Source organism: Canis lupus, chromosome 2 (genome assembly GCF_011100685.1).
Source record: "Canis lupus familiaris isolate Mischka breed German Shepherd chromosome 2, alternate assembly UU_Cfam_GSD_1.0, whole genome shotgun sequence".
Taxonomy (NCBI): domain Eukaryota; kingdom Metazoa; phylum Chordata; class Mammalia; order Carnivora; family Canidae; genus Canis; species Canis lupus.
Window position 1 is genome coordinate 38,868,485 of NC_049223.1, and position 13,037 is coordinate 38,881,521.

Genomic DNA, 13,037 nt, shown 5'->3' on the forward strand with positions numbered 1-13,037 from the left:
ATGTGTGTGTATATAAAAGAGTATGGCCCACATTATATGATAGGAGTGGACAAGGAATATAAGAGTTCAGGGAGCTCTTACTAGCTAATGGCTTTTTAAAACAAGAAGAAAAAGAGTAACATCTGAGTTGAAAAATGAACAAAGGCCATGAACAGTCAGTTTCAAAAGTCAGGAAAATAGATAATAATTATATGTAGTAATATTAGAAGCAACCTATTAAAAAACAAAACAAAAATTCACATCCACTGCTGATGTCATTGTTTTTAGCTCTAGAATTACTAAACTCAACATGTTTGGACTAAAGCTGGTTAAGTAGGGAAGCCTGGGTGGCTCAGTGGTTTAGCGCCGCCTTCAGCCCAGGGTGTGATTCTGGAGACCCGGGATCAAGTCCCATGTCGGGCTCCCTGCATGGAGCCTGCTTCTCCCTCTGCCTGTGTCTGTGCCTCTCTCTGTGTGTCTCTCATGAATAAATAAATAAAATCTTAAAAAAAAGATAAAGTTGGTAAGTAGGTAGAGAAATAGGCATTCAGTCCTCTCAGTAGAAGCAGAAAAAGCATTTGACAAAATAGAGCATCCCTGCTTGATAAAGACCCTCAACAAAGTAGGCATAGATGGAATATACATCAACATCATAAAAGCCATATAGGAAAAACCCCCAACTAGTATCATTCTCATTGGGGAAAAACTGAGAGCTTTTCCTCTATGTTTAGGAATAAGACAGGGATGTCCACTCTCACCATTACTATTTAACATAGTACTGAACGTCTTAGCTTCAGCAATCAGACAACAAGAAGAAATAAAAAAATGTTCAAATTGGCAAGGAGGAAGTCAAAATTTGGCTCCTCACAGATGACATGATACTCTATTTATCAAACCCAAAGATTCCACCCAAAAATCGTTAGAATTAATACATGAATTTAGCAAAGTCTTGGGATATAAAATCAACATCCAGAAAAATCTGTTGCATTTTAATATATCAATAATGAAGCAGCAGAAAAAGAAATCAAAGAATTGATCCCATTTGCAATTGCAACAAAAGTGATAAGATACCTAGGAATAAACCTAGCCAAAGACGTAAACTCTGAAAACTAGAGAGCACTTACAAAAGAAATTAAAGAAGACATGAAGAAATAGAAAAATATTCCATGCTCATGGATTGGAAGAACAAACATTGTTAAAATATCTATTCTACCCAAAGCAATCTACACATTTAATGCAGTCCCTATCAAAATCAAAATAGCACCAGAATTTTTCACAGAGATAGAATAAATAATCCTAACATTTTTATGGAACCACCAAAAAAAGACCCCAAATAGCCAAAGCAACCCTGAAAAAGCACAGTAAAGTTAGAGGCACCATGATTCTGGACGTCAAACTAAATTACAAGCTATAGTCATCAAGACAGTATGGTACTAGCATAAAAATAGACATAGATCAGTGTAACAGAATACAAAATCCAGAAATGAACCCACAACTATATGCTCAACTAATCTTCAACAAGGCAGGAAAGACACTCTCTTCAACAAATGGTGTTAGGAAAACTGGACAGTAACATGCAGAAGAATGAATCTGGATCACTTTCTTATACCATACACAGAAATAAATTCAAAATGGATGAACAATCTAAATGCAAGACAGGAAGCCATCACACTCCTAGAGGAGAACATAGGCAGCAACTTCTTACTAGACACATCACCAGAAGCAAGGGAAACAAAAACAAAAATGATCTACTGGGACTTCCAAGATAAAAAGCTTTTACATAGAGAAGAAAACAATCAACAAAACTGAAAGGCTGCCTACACAATAGAAGATATTTGCAATTGACATCTGATAAAGGGTTAGTATCCAAAATCTGTAAAGAACTTATCAAACTCAATACCCAAAAATCTGTGAAGAACTTATCAAACTTAGCACCCCCCAAAAATAATCCAGTTAAGAAATGGGAAGAAGACATGAATAGACATTTTTCCAAAGAAGACATCCAGATGGACAACAGACACATGAAAAGATGCTCAACATCATTTGGCATTGGCGAAATACTAAAATCAAAACTGTAATAAGATACCATCTCACACCTTTCAGAATGGCTAAAATTAGCAACACAGGAAACAACAGGTTTTGGCAAGGATGCAGTGAAAAGGGAAACTTCTTACACTCTTGGTGAGAATGCAAACTAGTGCAGCCATGCTGGAAAACAGTGTGGAGGTTCCCCAAAAATTAAAAAATAGAACTACCCTGTGATGAAGTAATTGCATTATTAGGTATTTACCCAAAAGAACAAAAATACAGAAGGGGTACATGCACCCTGTGTTTATAGCAGTATTATCAACAACAGCCAAATTATGGACAATGGATGGACAAAGAAGTTGTGGTGTATATATACAATGGAATATTACTCAGCCATCAGAAAAGATGAATACCTGCCATTTACATCAACGTGGATGGAGCTAAAGTATGTTATGTTAAGCTAAAATAAGTCAGTCAGAGAAAGACAAATACCATATGATATCACTCACATGTAGAATTTAAGAAACAAAACAGATAAACACATGGGAGGGGGGATAATGAGAGAGGGAGAAAAACCATAAGAGACTCTTACCAAATAGAGAATAAATTGAGAGTTGATGGAGGTAGGGTGGATAGATAGATTTTTTTTTTTTTTTTTGGCAGTCCTAAGAGGCACTTTATTGCATAGGATTTGGGAGCTGTGGCTCTCTCCCCTCCCACTGCACTGCACAGAGCTCAGAAGGGAAAGGGCATGGGGTGGGAGGAGGGGGAGATAGCACAGGCAGGCACTTTCTGTGAGGGCAGGGGGTTTCTGGGAAGGAGATGAGAAGCAGTGGGGGTCAGGCTGACGGTATTAAGGAGGGCACTTGTAATGAACATGGGTGTTGTACGTAAGTGATGAACTACGAATTCTACTCCTGAAACCAATATTGCACTATATGTTCACTAACTAGAATTTAAATAAAAAGTTGAAGAAGAAAATAAAAAGAGAAATAGGTATTCATACTGTACTGAGGAGAGTGTGAGTTGCAATAGTCTCCTGGGGATGGATATGATGTCACTTGTCACATTTTAGTGATACTATTTAAAATTCTTATGACCTTTTCCCAAGTAATGTCACTTCTATTTATTTATGATATATATATACATATATATTTAATAGACATACACAATGTCAAGTAGGAAATAATAGGTACACAATTAAAGTCTTGGCTATAAAGGCATCTATTATGGAGTTGTTTTCAAAGTGAAAAATTAAGAACAAAACAAATGTCCAACAAAAAATATGAAAAGTTTTATTAAATATATACTCATGCGTAATGGAATAATGAACTACCTTATAGGCATTAAAGTAAGATTCTTGAAAAATACTTCAACTCAGGAAAATTTCACATTAAGTGAAAAGCAGTGTAAAAATGTTATATATCTCCTGTTTCCAATTTATATTCACATATATAATTAACCATATAGACATGTTAAAATGTCAGTAACTTCCAGCAACAAAATCTTAACAGTTCTCTCTAGGGAATATTACTATAGACACTTGTTTTGTTCATATTGTATACTTTGTTCATTTCTCAAATATTCTTAAATTTAAAAATATATGTATGTATTAAATTCTTAATAATTATTAAATTAGTTTTAAATTAATAATTAGTAAATTTAGAAATGAGAGGAGAATCAAAGTTACCATAGGAGCTGAAATATTCCCAGTAAGGCTTTGTGGGAAAATTCTGAGTAAACAGAGCAGAATCAACACAGGTAGGATATTACAAAAGATGCTTATAAAACAGAGACTAGATCAGCCAGGAAGACAGAAAGAGAGCACTGAATTTAGAATGTTCCTAGGAGTGGAATAAGTGCAAACTCTACATAATTGCACTAGAAGACAAGGGACCTTGGGTAAGCAGAGTTCAGGTGATTGTCACCAAGGCAAACCATGTACTCCTTTATCCATTCACTCAGTGATTTATTCATGTAGAAAGTATCTTGAATACTTACTGTGCACCAGACCCTGTTTTAGTCACTAGGAAATACAAATGGGTCAAACTGAGGTGCTAACTCTCTTAAGGAGTTTATAATAATCTAAGAAGAAATAATCTTACAAAGTTTGTTCTTCAATTCCCTTCCTGAATTCCACCCAAAATCCCATAGGAACTCTAGGTTCCCATTCTGTCCATTTGCAGTAAAATAATCTATGTCTATGAAAGCTGTACATTTGCTCAAAGGAAGGGAGCATCAGGCTTCGTCATGTCAGCAAAGCCACAAGCCATAAGTTTTTTAAAGATTTTATTTATTTATTCATGATAGACACACACACACACACAGAGAGAGAGAGAGAGAGAGAGAGAGAGAGAGAGAGAGAGAGGCAGAGACACAGGCAGAAGGAGAAGCAGGCTCCACACTGGGAGCCCAACGTGGGACTCAATCCCGGTGCCCCAGGATCACACCCCAAGCCAAAGGCAGGCGCCCAACCACTGAGCCACCCAGGGATCCCCCACAAGCCATAATTGTGGCCTTTCCAGTGTAAACCATCCTTCCTCTTTCTCTACCTATCAAATTCTACTCATCTTTCCAAGTCATGTTAAATGTCACTTTCTTACAGTGCTCAAACACAATCCTGCCCTCATCTATTTACTCCTCAGCCAGTGTATTCAGAGAGCTTATACTTTATCCTGTGAGCTCTGCAAACCCCTACATTCACAAGTATTACTGTATTGTATAATTCTTCCCATAAAGTGCAGTGAAGAGTAAATGAAAAATTTAAGTGACCCCATAAGACCTTTAATGATTGTGTAAACATGGGATTAAAGTAATTTATAATACTATTAAAATAAAGTCTAGCTGGATACCCAGCTGAGACAGTTTGATCAACTGACTTCTTTACTGGTTTATTTATTCATATTGTTAATAGAGAGCAGTGTTTTTCAAACTGGGGGCTACAAACCATTAGTGGATTATAAAACCAATTTAGTGGATCATAATCAGCATTAAAAATATAAAAACAGAAAGGGTTGGGAAAATATCACAGTACATGACCTACAGTAAAGGCAAGTATTGTGTTATTGAAGTTTTGTTTCATTTTAGTGTGTGCGTGCATGTGTGCATGTGTGTGTATTTATTAGACTGTGAAGAAAAGTTATTTTGTGGACAAAAAAAAGTTTGAAAGCCACTTACATAAAAATTGTGGCACATTTCTGTCATATATCCAAACCCATAAAGGAATGTGACATGTTACTTCTTAAATTATCCAACATTTCTACATTCTGTAAAGAACCAGCATTTCCTTAGACTGCTTCACTTTCTCCTCACATTTGTCACAAGCACTACATTTGGATTTGTTTTCAAATATAAAGTTGTTATCATTTAATGTGGGTTGTGCACATTAGGGCCATGAGAAGATACAGATGATGAGATGTCAGCATTGCTCACCCATTAATCAGTGATATGCTTCTCTTCCCATAATGACACCAAATCCTGAGTACTTCAATCCATGCTTAAGCAAAACAATAAATTATCCTGGTTTGTGGAACTTCAGTGCTTAGGAACAGTTGAAACCACAAATACTGAATTTTCCAAGATGTCTGGTGGAACTTGTCAACTTATACTTAAAAATTTGTTGGCATGGGCTGGCAAATGAACCCATTCAGGGCAAGAGACTGTGTCTTGTTTTACATATAAATTCCTAGCTTCAGACTGGCCCTAGCTCTTGATGAGTGCTCCATGTTTACTAAGTGAATTACACTGGAGATGGACCCTAATTGAAAAAAAAAAATGTTACCCTTTCTGTAACATTTTCAGCTATCAAATCTGGTCACTATGACTATTTAAAAGATTTTATGAAAATTACCATTAACAGTTTCTTGATTGGTGATTCCTAAGATATTATGAAACTGATTTAGAAAAACTCAACTTAGAAGATCACTTTTTTATCATCCACTATCTCTATAACCCCATTATCATTGATCACATCCTTCTTTCCCTAAACCCTTCAAACATGGCAAAAAAAAAAAAAAGGAGTAATGGTCTCTAAAACATTCCCTTCAGGAAACTGGTATCCTAGCATGACACATCAGAAACCTATGGGAATAAACTAAGTAGAGGGAGGAAGAAAAGGCATTCTTGTAACAAGTTAGTTGCCACATGTTTAGGCCTGGTTACATCTTAGATGTAGAGACAATGAGCTGTGGTTATGGGGCACTAGGACTGCAGAGTCCAAATAACCTGGGCTTGGGCCCTGCTTGGTTCCCCCTCTTCCACCTATGTAACCATTGGGATGATTACAGTAACTCCATCTCAGGATTCTTGTATGCCTAGAATCTAATACAGCATGTAAATTCTTCGACATATATATTGGCATGTGCTAAATGCTCAACATAAGTAGCTACTGTTTTGTTGTAATTTCTTTGATTACTATGAATGTGACAGGGATCCTAGCAGATTCATTCTTCCATCCAGCTTCAGAGGAATAACATGAAGACCCTATGTATAAGCATTTATAAGTATTAACATTTCCAAAATGTCCATTTATAGCTAAATAGTACTTTATTTTGGGGGAGTATGTCTACCAGAACACACAAAATAAAAATATACTCAGAAGAAAAATTCCACTGAATCAGGAAATTCTTGAAAAGAAGGAGGGGGAAATTAGCCAAGGTAGCAATAATCATCCTGAAGGAATTGGCATAGTTTCCAAGTATTTAATTTACTGCAAGCAAGCATCTTCTTTATTGGAAAAATGTGTTAACAGCAGAATTGGAAAATGGAAGAGAGAAACCAGTTAGCTTTATTTCACCAAAAAAAAAGGTAAAATGTAAAAACAGCAATTTGGGTCAGTTTTCCAAAAGCCCATTACAGTTTAAGGTCTCTTTACCTGCCATTTTAATGGGCTAAAGTGTCACTAATCCAGGGGAAAAAATCAAAAGGTTTGTTTTAATGTATAGATTCAGCCCTTCAAGACTAAATAACCTTTAGAAACAATCTTATGGTCTTATTGCCTAGGACTTGGGGAGAGACCTGGGGAGAAGAAAAGTTGGATCGTGTCTGTCAGGCAACAAGGAAGGAGGTTCTTTGACTAGCAACTCACCTGCAGCACAAAACTTCCTAAAGGGAAATGAAACCTGCTTCAAGCACCTTGTTAAATTCCTCACCTGAGTCTTTACTGGGAAGTTTCAAAGCCAGGGTTGCAACATAGCAGGTTACAAACTCAGATTTCTGAAGAGGCCAAGGAGATAAGGGGTTGGGTATAAATGGAACCATTTGTGATTACTCAATTTATGCCTATTATATAATTTGTGTGCACTTTTACTTGCTCAAAATGCACTTAAGATATTGTTAGCAGTAAGCATGTGTAGCTTTTACTAAGTAATCACACTGAAATAAAACCAATCTGTCAAGAAAGAGAAAGTTTTTCTAGCAGAAAAGCTGAATCATTTCAGGAAACAGATGCCCCCCTCCCCCCCCAAAACCCATTGAATTAGAAATTATTTCATGATTGGATAATTATGTGAGTATAGACAGGATTGAGAAAACAATTAGATATGTAAGATGGCCAGAGAGTTGCTAACAGTGGGAATCTATTATCAGTCCTAAGCTTGCAGGGGCAAGGAGTGAAGAAAGGTGTTATCAGACCCAGAAGATCTGGAGTCATGAAGAAGTGGCTGGCTGTTAGATGCAAGGGCTGCAGAAGAGCATAGTTACCTCCAGCACCAGAACAAAGCAAAAGGACAGGCAGGAGATTAATACTCTACCCTTTCTTTCCTCTCACTCTTTAATCTCCTGTCAGTGTCTCTCGTTGGTCAAAACCACGCAGACCAGAGGGCAAAAGAGCCTGCCATACAGTGCACAGAAGTTAGCTTTCCTGGGACAAAGCAAGAGAGAAAAAAAGCAAGATATACCTGGTGGAGGCAAACTCAGAATAAGCAGTAAACCTACAAACCATTCTTTTTACCTGCAAGCTCTCTAAGAATTAGGTTGACCCAAAAGATCTTTGTTCCCCCAGTAAATCACCAAATATTTTGCCAAATCCAGATAACCTGAGATATTTACATTGGATTAGGTCTGCCATTTTGGTGGATCTGAGCATCTGGTTTATTCAAACAGTGTATTTCAGGGGGGCTTACTGGTTGTTTACTGGTTACTTTTTTGGTATTTCTTTAGATATAGCCCATTACATTTTCACTATTACATTTTCAAAGGTATTATAAGGCTTAAAGATCAGACTTCTAGAGATCTGTCTGGGCTCCAGGACATTTCTCCTGAAGATGCATATTGCTCTGATAATAGAATTCAGGAGTTAAAGGCCTCTAGACCATTGCAACACATTTTATCAGCTGGTGACTCTCCCATTTCCTATTGCTTGAATGGGCAGCTCAAGATTCATGAAGACACAATATGCTTTTGCCTGTGGCAGAGGTATGCTACTAAAAAAAGGAAGAGAGAGAGAGAGGACTGGAGTGAAAAATGAAAAGTACTTAAACAAGCAGGACTACTGTTGCGCTCTCTGAAAGATAGATGATTGCAGTGAACATGATGTCTGCAACTGTAGTTTGCCCAAATTAAAGTGGAACATAAAAATAGTGAGGAAAGGAATCTAATTTCCATTTAAAGTTGCTATCAGTGGTAGTTGTACAATATTCTTTGTCACACCTTTGGGTGATGGACCTGCAGTGCCGCAGAGCTGTGGTATTCAAAGGTAGCCAGGGGCAAGAGAAAAATATAGAACTTGAATCTGCCAAAAAACAGATGTGAGTGTAGAGTTGGCCAGAGAAATGTGGCAAAAGAAATGGCATGATGCACTTATGAAGAAGTAATTGATTGTGATTAATGGCGCCTGCCTGAATAATAGAAAGAGAAGAGGGAAAGACTTTGCATGGATTTTCCTCTCAGGAGAGTGTTCTAGAAGCTGGGCTATGACTGTTCAATCCTTGACTCTTTTGAAGTCAGGAAAATACTTTGCATATATATATTTTAAAATGTTTGAGTCCTTTTCGTACCCTAAGAAGAAAAACACACCTTGGTCTTACTACTTAAACTACTCCTAGATTTTTCTATGAAAAACCATGATAATCTGTTTTTCACTGGGATTGTGTCCCAGCAGGGTGGACAGAGCACTGGACTAGAATAAGGAGACCCATTGCTATCTCAATCCTCAGCCTGGAAAACTCTTGCTCAAAACAAGGGGCTGAATGGATGGATCCTCATATCAAACTCCTCTCAGGAAATGAATCATCGTCTCTGTGACAGAATCCAAAATGTTGCCCTAGTTTCTGCTTTTAACATTTGCCCACACAGACTTTTCTCACACCTGGTTCTTTTCGCCTGCTAATAACCCCTGACTTCATTCCTCTGGCTGCACATCCAGTCAGTGGTTTGAATTAGCATTCTTACAAATGGGCAGTTTGGGGTAACTCAAATCTCTGGGAGATCTAATCTGATAGCCTGAGAAATGTGGGCTACAATATCATATAAAGCTGATGAGAGAGTTAAATATGCTAAAATGAATTAAATGATATAAAGAGTAAAAGGAGAAATGGGTAAATTAAGTTTAATCAAAATTAAAAATTTTTCTCTTTGAAAAACATGATTAAGAAAACGGAAAGGCAAGATATAGAATGATAAAAATATTTGAAATACATTTATCTGGTGACAGAATTGTATTCAAATATTTAAAGTATTTTTACAACTTGTTAATAAAAATTTGCACAATATTTGACCACATGCTTCACAAAAGATTATAAATATAGTGAACAATATCTGAAAAGATGCTTAGCATCAGTAGTTATGAAGGAAATGCATATTAAAGCCATAATGAGATGCCATTTTGAACCCTTAGAATGTCTACAATCGAAAAGAAAATAAAAAGTGTTGATGAGGATGTGGTGCAACTGAAATTCTCATGTACTGCTTATGAAAATATAAAATTATACAACTACTTTGAAAAAAATTGGTAATTTTTAAGAAGTTAAATATAAACCAACTATAGGTCTCAGTCATTCTACTGCAGGCATTTACCCCTAACAAAATCAAAATACACAGGACATAAATTTGAATACTGTTTGAAGCTTTTTTCAAAATAGCCAAATACTGGAAATAACTTAAATGTCCAATAGTTGATAAATAATGGGTAGACAAATATGGTATACCATTGCAATGGAATACTTCTAATCTGTATAGAGGAATACTTATACACACATTAAAATGAGTGAACACAAACTATTATTCTGAATGGAAGAACTAAATACAAAAGAACACACCATATATTCATCCATTTATATAAAATTCTTTTTAAAAATTGAAATTAATCTGTAGTGACAAAAAAAAGCAGACTAGTGGTTGCCTTGGGACAAAGATAGAGGATAGAATAGACTGCAAAGGGGCATAAGGATCCTGGGGATGATGGAAATACTCTGGATTGAGATAGTGGTTTCACAGGTGTATATATCTGTCATAATTCATCAAATTGTATACTGTTAATAGATACAGCTCATCATAAATGATTATACCTTAACATGGTTGAGTTAAAAATAACAAAGTAAGTGAAGTGCTGAGATCCAGCTTGGTCCAGAGTTCTAAATATCAGATAAATATTATTCTTGTGATTATTTCACTACAGCTATAATTACTACCATGGCACCATTGATGTCTGACTCTGTCCCATCCATACTTGATGGCATGTCTCATTTCCATCTTGTGTACACTGGATAGGTTGGTATTAGTATTAGTATTAGGCCAAGGGCAGTCCTTCCTTAACCTCTTAATAAAACTTCTTCCTTCCTTAGAGAATAGGTGGTAGGATCACATGATGATACATTATATGGGAAGTTGTACTATAAATATTATCCTTTGTATTTTTATTATTATGTGCTTACTCATCTGATGCTCCCTCAGAAAGCTAGCACTGTTCCCAATAAAGGGCAAATAGGTAGACCAAAAAAAAAAAAAGACATGAATATCAAGCTTTTAATCTGCCATCCTTATGGTTCTGTCTACCAGTGGCATCTTAGAATTAGAAGATCTGAAGGATAAGAACAGGGTTTGACATGAAGTGAGTCTGGATTCATACTTCATGTCTGTCACTCACCAGCTGTGTGAACTTCAACAAGGTACTTAATAACTTTCAAACTCCTCCATTCGTCATAAATAAAATGCAAAAGATAGCAATACCTCATATGATTGTTTTGAGATATAAAAAACAAAAAGTATGTTGTAGAATATATTACATAGTTACAATGGCTGGGTCTAATAATCTCACAGCAGATGGTGCCTAATGGTCAGGTTTGATGAGTGTTTAACCACTGAGGAGCCAACTCTGGAGCTAGAGATCCATTTAGAATTGGTGGCACTTTATAGAGGTCTCTTCTTTGCATTGGCATTTCTTCACTCTGCTTGAGAAGCTGTGTGCTAAAAGGTCAGGGTGGAGAATGGTCTCACTCTCCCCTCTTGCTGTAGTAATTTCCTCTGTCCATGGTGCTGTTAATGATGTGCTTGTCTGTGCTGGCGGCCATTCGTATGACCTCATCTTAGCCCTCAATCGCAACTCACCTCAACAGCTCCAGATGGCATCTAAACACTCATTGGAAAAAAAAAAAAAAAAGATTCTTTTAAAATTTTTAAAGTGTTCTCTAATCAATTTGGATAATTACCTCAAAAATAATAATAATTCTGAATCCTCTCCATAACCCATATGGAAAACCTTAAGATCATGAAGAAGGGAGCTACTAATTAGCTATTTTCATTTTACCTAAAAAGAACAGGACCAAAGGCATTCAGTCCAGAAACTGAAATCACATCTTCAAAAGCAAATTTGATTAAGGAAAAAGTGAGGCAAGCATTCAAGGGCTTGCTGCAGATAAGTAGGTACTGAGGCAAATGTTAATGTGCAAAATGGGCCAAGGAAAATGGTGCAGAATCACCCAAATTTGGGGAAAGAAAGGGAAAAGCCATTCGCTTCCTGTAAGTGAAGAACTCAACTCACCAGTTTTGTCATTTCATAGGGTCAAGATAGGAATTCTATAAAGTAAAAGGATATAATGAATGTGTTATATTGTTTTTAATAAAAAGAACACAACTTGCCCTTCATACTGCTTAATCTGCAGAAATACCAACATTTCATTAGAAGTATTCAGTCTCTTTCAATTAGTGTTGGTGGCAAAAAATGTTCCTGTTGCTTCTTGAGAGGTAAAATGAACTATTACAGATCCCTCTACAGGCAAAGGCCCGGATCTTGATGGATGTCCTGCAGAGTTTTAGATGCACCTACCAGAAAATGCTCTGGCATTACATGTGGACGCATTTAATGAAGCAAAGGATAATGGATTCCTTTTAGGCACAGAAAATACTGCTAAGAAAATGAGGTTTGAGCTGAAAAGTTAGGATTTAGCAGACTCTGTCTTGCTCAAATCGGAACTATATTATCCTTATGAAAATGTTAACGATGTGGCTAAAGAAAAGAAGACAAAGTAAATTTTTTAATGTAATAATCTCACATAATATTTAGAGAAAATTCTCCTGTGAAAACCGTAGAACTCTTCCCATGAGTTTCAAAGTTTATATATCACAGAATTTATAATCCTGAGACCCCAAAAATACAGTGACTGAATTTTGGGGCCTTACCATCTCTGTAAAATAAGATGATGGTTTTGCTGTATTTTAGGCATTATACATCCTAAAGTACTAAGAAAAGTAATTGTGTAGGACAATCTGTCATTTTCTTGCCTGCCACCCATCTTTTTTTATTTTGGTAACACAACCTGAATGTTCCAAGAAACCACTACTATGTTCCTAAGCTCTTTGCCTGGTCAGACATAACATGGCATCTTTGGGCCATAAAATGGTACAAACCTACTAAAATTGAATCTCACACAGAGCAAAGACCCAAGAGATGGAAGAGAAGTTCCAATGGACATGAGTTGAGTCCCTTAACCTAGCCAGACCTGAATCTGGGGCATCCTGGACTCTACTATTGTAGGAACCAATACATGTTCTTTTTTGCTCAAGCCAAGTTGAGTTGATTTCTGTCACTTCAAACC

The 13,037-nt window shown here is 36.5% G+C and overlaps 2 long non-coding RNA genes across 4 annotated transcripts in view; one reads left to right on the forward strand and one right to left on the reverse strand.

Annotated features, from left to right (window-relative positions):
* LOC111092072 overlaps positions 1–13,037 on the forward strand; it is a 144,637-nt gene that overhangs the window by 49,792 nt on the left and 81,808 nt on the right. The window lies entirely within an intron of this gene.
* The window catches only part of LOC119876071, a 117,401-nt gene continuing 115,601 nt past the window's right edge, over positions 11,238–13,037 (reverse strand). The window contains exon 3 of the long non-coding RNA XR_005355495.1: positions 11,238–11,571. This is a non-coding gene — a long non-coding RNA (uncharacterized LOC119876071). The remainder of the gene's footprint in view (positions 11,572–13,037) is intronic.